The 9,317-nt window shown below is 39.4% G+C and overlaps 1 pseudogene across 1 annotated transcript; it reads left to right on the top strand.

The window, feature by feature from the left end:
• The first annotated feature begins 3,783 nt into the window (after nucleotides 1–3,783).
• On the top strand, nucleotides 3,784–8,473 carry LOC143600765 (uncharacterized; annotated as a pseudogene). The gene is made up of 2 exons (XR_013147532.1): nucleotides 3,784–3,821; nucleotides 4,623–8,473. The product of XR_013147532.1 is annotated as an uncharacterized LOC143600765 (transcript).
• Nucleotides 8,474–9,317: the final 844 nt, after the last annotated feature.

Genomic DNA, 9,317 nt, shown 5'->3' with positions numbered 1-9,317 from the left:
AGAAAATTTTAAAAAGAACTATAATCTTATACATTATATAACTATCTATGTAGCAATTTCTAATATATCTTATTAAAATTAAAAAGAAATGTAAAAATGATAATATAAATTTGTTTAAAATCTTACATGCTTGTGCATTTAGCATTAGAGTTTCTACCATGAAAAGGAATAATGAAAATGCGTGATTAAGAATAGTACATTGGTATATTAACGATATCAGTGATACAATCATGTCTTTAGGAATGACACATACAAACCCGTTTGTAGGGACTCATGACCCAATCCGACCCGACCCACTGTAGTTTATACCTTGTAGGTCTACCTCAACATCCATGCCATGTGGCAATACTCTTTAAAATCTTACCTAGCTACTTGTACATTCAGCATTAGAGTTTGTACGGAATAGTGTGTGAGAAGTATTTCATAATTAATTATTGGGATTTCAAATACCAGTTTCCTATTTACCCGGAAAATAAAACCCCGCCCAACCCAACCGAATCAGTAGCTCCAAACTGGTTCTCTTCTCAACTCTCGTCTAATTCCTAATTTCAATCTTCGTTTATGTTGTTTCGGTTTAACTTGAACATTTCTTGATTTTATTAGAATTCTTGAATATCGTAATTGTTATCTGAAATGGCACAAGAATGTGAAGATGGTTTGATTCCTCTACGAGATTATGTTGAAGCTACTCGTTGATAGATTGATCGGTTAATTTACCACAGTCTGCATATTTGACCCTTTCTTATTACAACTCATCTTAGTGTGTCTACCAACAATGAACACTGCAATCAACTAGTTTCCCGGACTTCATTAGAAAAGAAGGTATTTGCAGAGATTTCACAGCCGTTTGATGCTAACGGTGAAAAGGAATTAACGTTAGGGACGTTAAAAGGCCAATTATGTGTGCTTTGTGATCATTCTAGTGGTGGTCCTCATACAGATTTCTGGCTATATGGGGTACGTGAATTATGGACCAAGATAGCTTCAATATGTTATGTAGGTGATCTTGCAATGGATCTCTGGATCTATTTGAAAGAATAGCTTTGCCTTGTGGAGGCTAAATTTTCCAATGATGTTGACAGACTAATAAAGGCCTCTTTGGAAGGTGAGGTGATGACCGTCGTTCGAGTCATGTAAAAACCTAATTAACCTAAGTAGATAGGGTAAGTCAGGTATCGTATTCACCAGGAGTATGTGGTCAGTGTAACATGCAACCAATTTCTAAATTATGAAATAACAGTAATGAGTGCTGATCACACAAGCGAATGGCTGAATATAATTTTAAACAAGTAATTGGGCAAAGTTGAAACAATTAACAAAGACAAATCACACCTGGGGTTCAAGCAAGTAAATAAACAATAATCTCATGTTCACCTAACAGATTAATCATCAATGACCAAATTAGATTGACTAATTAGTTAAACCTTAGGCATCAATAACCGCTAACACACGGCACTTGTTATCAAGCAGTCCCTGACAGTGTGACTCAACTAGGGGCAATTGTATGCTTCATCATATTCAACTAATCCAAAAAAAACCCTATAAGTAATTATCATAGCAACTGGCAAACAAATCGTTATGATCGAAATAAACCTAAACCGACTGAGTGCACAGTAATATTTGACATCAATACCCATAGATTAATTAAAGACAATAACAAATCATTCGTTCTTAAACACATGAGAAAACTGAATAATACAATACTTACACCACGGGTATGATTCGAGAGGATTAGCCGCGCCTTGACATCGAAAGATCTTCAATTATGCTGACGTAGGCTATGTAGATGATTTCTGGATGCTTCGGGATGATGGAATTAATCTTTTTCGCCTCTCGAACTGCTTTGAAACGTGTTAGGTCCTGATAGGGTCGTCAAAACATAATATAACTTTAAACCTTAACTTTCCCGATTCTCCCAATTCTGCTAACAATCGCGGTACGCGATGGGGCCTTCAAAGGTCTATCGTGTATCGCTATGGACTAATGCCAACTTCCAATATTTTAAAGTCCACCGCGATACGCGATGGACTACCTTCCACCCCCGTCGCGTATCGCGACGGGTCTCCGCACCAGCAAACTTCATTTCTTTGTCTCGTTTCACATGCAGGTCATCCCGGGTCTTCATCCTGTCCTTGTACGGGTCCATATTAACTGCATTAATCAAATGTGACCTGAAATATAACAAATGCATATGAAGTATCGAAGTTCGTGCAATAAACGACTAAAACTAAGCAATTAACGAACTAACATAATATACAAATTAACCGACAATCATGAGGGTAGTCAATGGTTTTATTCATTGTGCTGCAATTTGGTTTCATAATTGAAGAAACATAGGTTCGATCTCGGTTCGAGTTGAATGGATGTTCTTAGGTCTTTAAGATGAACGAGCCAAGACCTCGATCTTCTTCTCCGGTTTGCTCGAGACATGCCGTGGAATAACGGGGGAGTGGAGGTGACTACTAAGAGTTTTCTCTTTTTTACATAAACAAAAATATGTGGAGGCCAAGAGTCCATTTGAAAGAGAGAGGAAGACCCCTTATATAAGGAACCCCATAGCCACCATCATGAAACCCTAACCTTATTGGGCCAAGCCTGGTTAGGGGTTACCTCCACAAACCCCCCTGTCCCAATGGGCCTTGGTTAGCAGACAATCATAATGTAATAAATACAACACGTAATGTAATAAGTAACCGTCGTACCTGGGGTCTAGTACCTTACCTCCACAAGTCCCACCAGTCCAATGCTGCTCCTAGGCGTGTAAGCGTTTAAGTGGAGTTTTGGACTTATTAGGATTGCTCGGAGGTGAAGGTTAACGGTTTTTTCGACCCAGTGCTTCTCACATGTACATTTTTGCATGTATGTATACTTGTTGCAGGTATATGCGAGAGCAACAAGCTTATATTTTGTCTTCGGGTTTTTAGAGGTTTTAAATCATTTAACTACTTGACTTCGAAGGTGAAGCTTATATAGTAATAATCGGAGGCGAAGCTTATATGGTGGTAATCAACTAACCTTTTATAACACACCTACTTGAGTTTTACTTTTATAACACGCCTACTTGACTTTCACTTGCATATATTAATTTTTGATGGTTAAAAACCACTTATTCATTTAACTATATATGGTAAAGACCCTTTTATAGACGAGCTGAGAGCTTTCCTAGGTCAGCCTGACTTCTATATGTGGTAAAGAGCCATCTCCCAAACTTAACATGTGGAGGTAAATCATACCTTTTTTCGTGAAAGGTGTAATCTATTTTTATTTTGCATAGTTATTTTTCAACAGACTTTTCTCTTATGTTTTCGTAGTTGACTTCTTAGTTTTATTGTAGCGCTACTGTTTCAAGATGCCACTAAGCTTTTAGATTCATAAGCTGTTGTGGTGAAGCTTCAAACTTATAAGCTTCTTTACTTGAGAGCTAATGCTTGTAGCTTCTTAAATTATGAGCTTTTGTGATTATGAGTGGGTAAGATACCAACGTTATCAACCTTAATCAAGCCAAACTCAGTTAAATAAACACATAGAAGTCCAAAAGAGTTAAACTTTATAAACACATAACGCTCGACGAGCATAAACCAAAAACAAACCAGATCGAGACCGAATAACCCGAAAGCCATTAACGCCCTTTTTGTTGTCTAAATTAAACCAGACCCAATAGTTACAGGGACTACTTTGGTAGTATTTTGGGCTTCTAGAATGCTGACCCGGCTCGTATTAATCCGGTCAATCCTGAACCGCCCTAAACTTACAAAATAAAATAAAATCCCCAATTTCATTTTCTTCGTATCCACACACTCGTCGGATTCGATCAAACCCTAGTAAGTATATTTTTGCTTCGTTTTCTTGAGCAATGAGCTTAATCAATTCTCATAATAATAATTATTAGTGTAGTCGTTTCATGTATAATCTCTAAGCGTGTTAGTCGATTACGTAGGGTTTTATGCGATCTATATATCTTCGTCACGAGCGATTCATAGTGTTTACGAGCTCTTTTGATTACGATTTACATGTTATAGGTTATAGTGGTTTTTGTACTTAGGCATTCAATCACGTCGGTTTATTTGAAAGATATTTAGGAATTCGTTGCTGTTTCAGTGCTTTTGTTTTGGTGTTTTGTTTCTATTGGGTGATGTAGGCTAGTCTGTGCTAGGTACGGTTTAGTTTCGTGTATGTTTATGCGGACTATTTGTCGATTTTGTGGTATTTTGGATTTAATTGATCTGTAACTGATTTAGGTGTAATTTTGTGTATGTTTATGCGGATTATTTGTAGATTTTGAGGTGTTTTTGGATTTTAATTTGTAACTGATTTAGGCTAGTCTGTGCTAGGTTTATGGTTTAATTTTGTGTTTGTTTATGTGGATTATTTGTTGATTTTAAGTAATTTTGGATTTTGATTGATCTGTAACCGATATAGGCTAGTCTGTGCTAGGTTTACAGTTACCCTCCGTCTATGTTTATGTGGATTATATGTCAATTTTGGTTTTTGAAATTTGGTCTGTGCTAGGTTTATGGTTTAATATAGTGTATGCTTATGTGGATTATCTGTTGATTTTGAGCTATTTTGGATTTTAATTGATATGTTCTGTACTAATGTTGATTGTTGGTTTATATTTGTAGAGTTGAAAATATGGATCCGGTGGATTTGGAAATTGCGAAGACACAGGAAGAAAGGAAGAAAATGGAGGCAGCACTAGCTCCAAACGCTATTACTTTCGATACTGATCTTTATGATGGAAGCAATAGATTTCAGGATTATAACAGGGAGATTCCTGCTAATGATGATGAAGATAACGCTGATGCTATTGATAATGAGGTTGCCAGGAGTTAGCTTCTTACACTGCTCCTAAATCTCTCTTGAATGATATGCCTAGGGGCGGTGATGATGAGGCTCTTGGGTTTAAGAAGTCACAAAGGATTATTGATAGAGAAGATGATTACAGGAGGAGGAGGTTGAATCAGGTTATTTCTCCGGAAAGACATGATGCTTTTGCCAGTGGGGATAAAACACCTAAACCTGAAACAAGAACTTATGCTGATGTTATGAGGGAAGCTGCATTGAAAAGAGAGAAAGAGGAGACTTTGAAAGTGATTGCTAGGAAGAAGAAGGAAGAAGAGGAGAATAAGGCAGCTGGGAAAGATAAGGAAGCAGTTGCTTCACAGCCTGCTCAGAAAAGAAGGAACCGATGGGATCAGTCTCAAGACGATTCAGGCTCAAAGAAAGCTAAAACTGGTTCTGATTGGGATATGCCTGACTCAGCTCCCGGGATTGGAAGATGGGATGCAACACCAACACCGGGTAGAATTGGTGATGCAACTCCTTCAATGTCCAGGAAAAACAGGTGGGATGAAACGCCTACACCTGGTCGGTTAGCTGACTCAGACGCTACACCAGCTGGTGTTTTGACACCTGGTGCTACTCCAGCTGGCATGACATGGGATGCTACACCAAAGCTGTCTGGTCTTGCTACCCCGACACCAAAACGTCAAAGATCAAGGTGGGATGAAACACCGGCCACCATGGGAAGTGCCACACCTGGCGGTGCTACACCTGCAGCTGGTTATACACCTGGTGTGACACCTGTTGGTGGGGTCGAGCTAGCCACTCCGACCCCTGGTGCTATAAACCTCCGTGGTGCCATCACACCAGAACAATATAATCTACTGAGATGGGAGAAAGATATTGAGGATAGGAACCGTCCACTAACTGATGAAGAACTTGATTCAATGTTTCCACAAGAAGGGTACAAGATTTTGGAACCACCTGCTAGTTATATTCCCATTAGAACTCCTGCAAGAAAGCTTCTTGCTACACCAACTCCTTTGGGAACGCCTCTATACGCCATCCCTGAAGAAAACCGAGGTCAACAGTTTGATGTTCCAAAAGAAATGCCAGGTGGACTTCCATTCATGAAGCCAGAAGATTACCAGTACTTTGGTGCCTTGTTAAATGAAGAAGATGAAGAAGAGTTATCACCAGATGAACAAAAAGAGAGAAAGATCATGAAACTGTTGCTCAAGGTCAAGAACGGGACCCCACCACAGAGGAAGACAGCTTTGAGACAGTTAACCGACAAAGCCCGTGAATTTGGTGCTGGCCCGTTATTCAATCGTATTCTTCCATTACTTATGCAGCCCACTTTAGAAGACCAAGAGAGACACTTGTTGGTTAAAGTCATTGACCGAGTTCTTTACAAGCTAGATGAGCTTGTTCGACCTTATGTTCATAAAATCCTTGTTGTGATAGAACCTTTATTGATTGATGAAGATTATTATGCCCGTGTGGAAGGTAGAGAAATCATATCCAATCTCAGTAAAGCAGCTGGATTAGCAACTATGATAGCTGCTATGCGACCTGATATTGATAACATTGATGAATATGTTAGAAACACAACTGCAAGAGCTTTTAGTGTTGTTGCATCAGCCCTTGGAATCCCTGCTTTGCTACCTTTCTTGAAAGCCGTTTGTCAAAGTAAGAAATCATGGCAAGCTAGACACACAGGTATTAAAATTGTTCAACAAATCGCTATTTTAATTGGGTGTGCGGTTCTTCCACATTTACGATCACTTGTTGAGATTATTGAACATGGGCTCAATGATGAGAATCAAAAGGTTAGAACCATCACCGCCTTGTCACTGGCGGCACTTGCTGAGGCGGCTGCTCCATACGGTATTGAAAGCTTTGATTCGGTTCTTAAGCCTTTATGGAAAGGTATTCGGTCCCACCGTGGGAAGGTTTTGGCTGCTTTCTTGAAAGCAATTGGTTTCATTATTCCATTAATGGACGCCATTTATGCTAGTTACTATACAAAAGAAGTTATGGTTATTTTGATTCGTGAGTTTCAATCTCCTGATGAAGAAATGAAGAAGATTGTGTTGAAAGTGGTGAAACAGTGTGTGAGTACTGAAGGTGTTGAAGCTGATTACATCCGAAGTGATATTCTTCCAGAGTTTTTCAGAAACTTTTGGGTTAGAAGAATGGCGTTGGATCGAAGAAATTATAAGCAACTTGTTGAAACAACGGTTGAGATTGCAAACAAAGTCGGTGTTCCTGATATTGTGGCAAGAATCGTTGAAGATTTGAAAGATGAAAGTGAACCGTATAGAAGAATGGTGATGGAAACAATTGAAAAGGTTGTAGCAAATTTAGGCGCATCAGATATCGATTCCCGTTTAGAAGAGCTTTTAATCGATGGTATTCTGTACGCCTTTCAAGAACAAACCAGCGATGATGCAAACGTTATGCTTAACGGGTTTGGTGCAGTGGTCAACTCTCTTGGTCAGAGGGTAAAACCGTACCTTCCACAAATATGTGGTACCATAAAATGGCGGTTAAACAACAAAAGTGCAAAAGTAAGACAACAAGCTGCAGATCTGATTTCAAGAATTGCAGTGGTTATGAAACAATGCCAAGAAGAACAACTCATGGGGCATCTCGGGGTCGTTTTATACGAATATTTAGGAGAAGAATATCCCGAGGTTCTCGGTTCAATTCTGGGTGCATTGAAAGCAATCGTGAATGTTATCGGTATGACCAAAATGACCCCACCAATAAAAGACTTGCTTCCACGTTTGACTCCAATTTTAAAAAATCGACACGAAAAGGTTCAAGAAAACTGCATTGACTTAGTGGGCCGTATCGCTGATCGTGGTGCCGAGTTTGTCCCTGCTCGTGAATGGATGCGAATCTGTTTTGAGCTCCTTGAAATGCTCAAAGCTCACAAAAAAGGGATTCGACGAGCCGCTGTTAACACGTTTGGTTACATAGCTAAAGCCATTGGGCCACAAGATGTCTTAGCCACTCTTTTAAACAACCTTAAAGTCCAAGAAAGACAAAACCGTGTTTGCACGACTGTCGCTATAGCAATTGTGGCGGAAACATGCTCACCTTTCACGGTTTTACCTGCGTTAATGAATGAGTATCGGGTGCCGGAGTTAAACGTGCAAAATGGTGTTTTGAAATCTTTATCGTTTCTGTTTGAGTATATTGGTGAAATGGGGAAGGATTACATATATGCGGTGACTCCATTACTTGAAGACGCACTTATGGACCGGGACCTGGTTCACAGACAGACCGCAGCCTCAGCGGTTAAGCACATGGCTCTGGGTGTGGCTGGGCTGGGGTGCGAGGACGCGTTGGTCCACTTGTTGAACTATGTGTGGCCCAATATTTTTGAGACATCACCACATGTTATTAATGCGGTTATGGAAGCTATTGAAGGGATGCGGGTGGCGTTGGGTGCTGCTGTGGTGCTTAATTACTGTTTGCAGGGTTTGTTTCATCCCGCAAGGAAGGTTCGAGAAGTTTATTGGAAGATCTATAACTCGCTTTATATTGGTGCTCAAGATGCACTTGTGGCAGCGTATCCTGTGCTTGAGGATGAAGGCGATAATGTATACAGTCGGCCTGAGTTGACTATGTTTATTTGAGGTTGACTTTGTTTGAATCTCTTTTGTTCCGTTATCAACTGTCTTTTCTTTCTTTATGTTGTGTTTTGAACTACTTGACTTGGATGCTGCTGTTTCTGAATTAATATGTTGTTTGGAGTATTGCAGTTGTTTTTCATTGTTGGGATGCTATGTAATCTTTTTTTCTTTTTGTATTTTCTTGGATTGTAGGTGCTTGGTGTGCGCAGTTGTAGGGGTTTGGGCTAGTCAGCACCCAGCAACCGCAACATGCATGCGGTTATGGTCATCAAGAGATAACTTGTGATATTGGTGTTTGTACGCTGTCGAAACCGTCCAAACCAAAGCTAGGGATGGATCAAGGGCTGTATTTATGGGTTTTCATATACCATAGTTTAACATACTAGCATAAGTTCTGTGCACAAAATCAAACACGCTCCGCCAGTGATGGATCCATGATTCATTGTCGGTGGGGGTGAAAAGATGGGACATGTTAGACTGAGTTAGTTTAGATTGGCTAGTGTCAGAGCGGGTTGGATCGAGTCAAACAGTTGCATTAAATCGTAGCACAAAGAAAAATTAAAGAAATTTCAAAGTCCTAATATTAAAACACATGGACTACAATACTTAGAACTTAGAAGTTCAAACTACTCGGTTAAGACGTTTAAGACCTTGATTTTAATTAAGAACATGGGACGCTACTGGGTTTATAGGCCTTAAAAGCAGAGACGCCAGATATGAGACGAGGGCTTCACGTACCTAAGTTTTTTGATACTATGACAATACTAACAAATTAATTGTACATGATAATTTTACATTGCTAAATGCTAATACTTAAAACATAAACTTATTAATAATCTCTATCTATATAGCATATACTTTACTTTTGTTACTCCGTAGACATCTAAA

This window comes from Bidens hawaiensis, unplaced genomic scaffold (assembly GCF_021521415.1).
Source record: "Bidens hawaiensis isolate Kalapana, Puna unplaced genomic scaffold, B.hawaiensis_p1.1 tig00054870_1, whole genome shotgun sequence".
Lineage (NCBI taxonomy): Eukaryota > Viridiplantae > Streptophyta > Magnoliopsida > Asterales > Asteraceae > Bidens > Bidens hawaiensis.
Note: the sequence above shows the minus strand (reverse complement) of the source record. Positions and strands in the feature narration are given on the sequence as shown.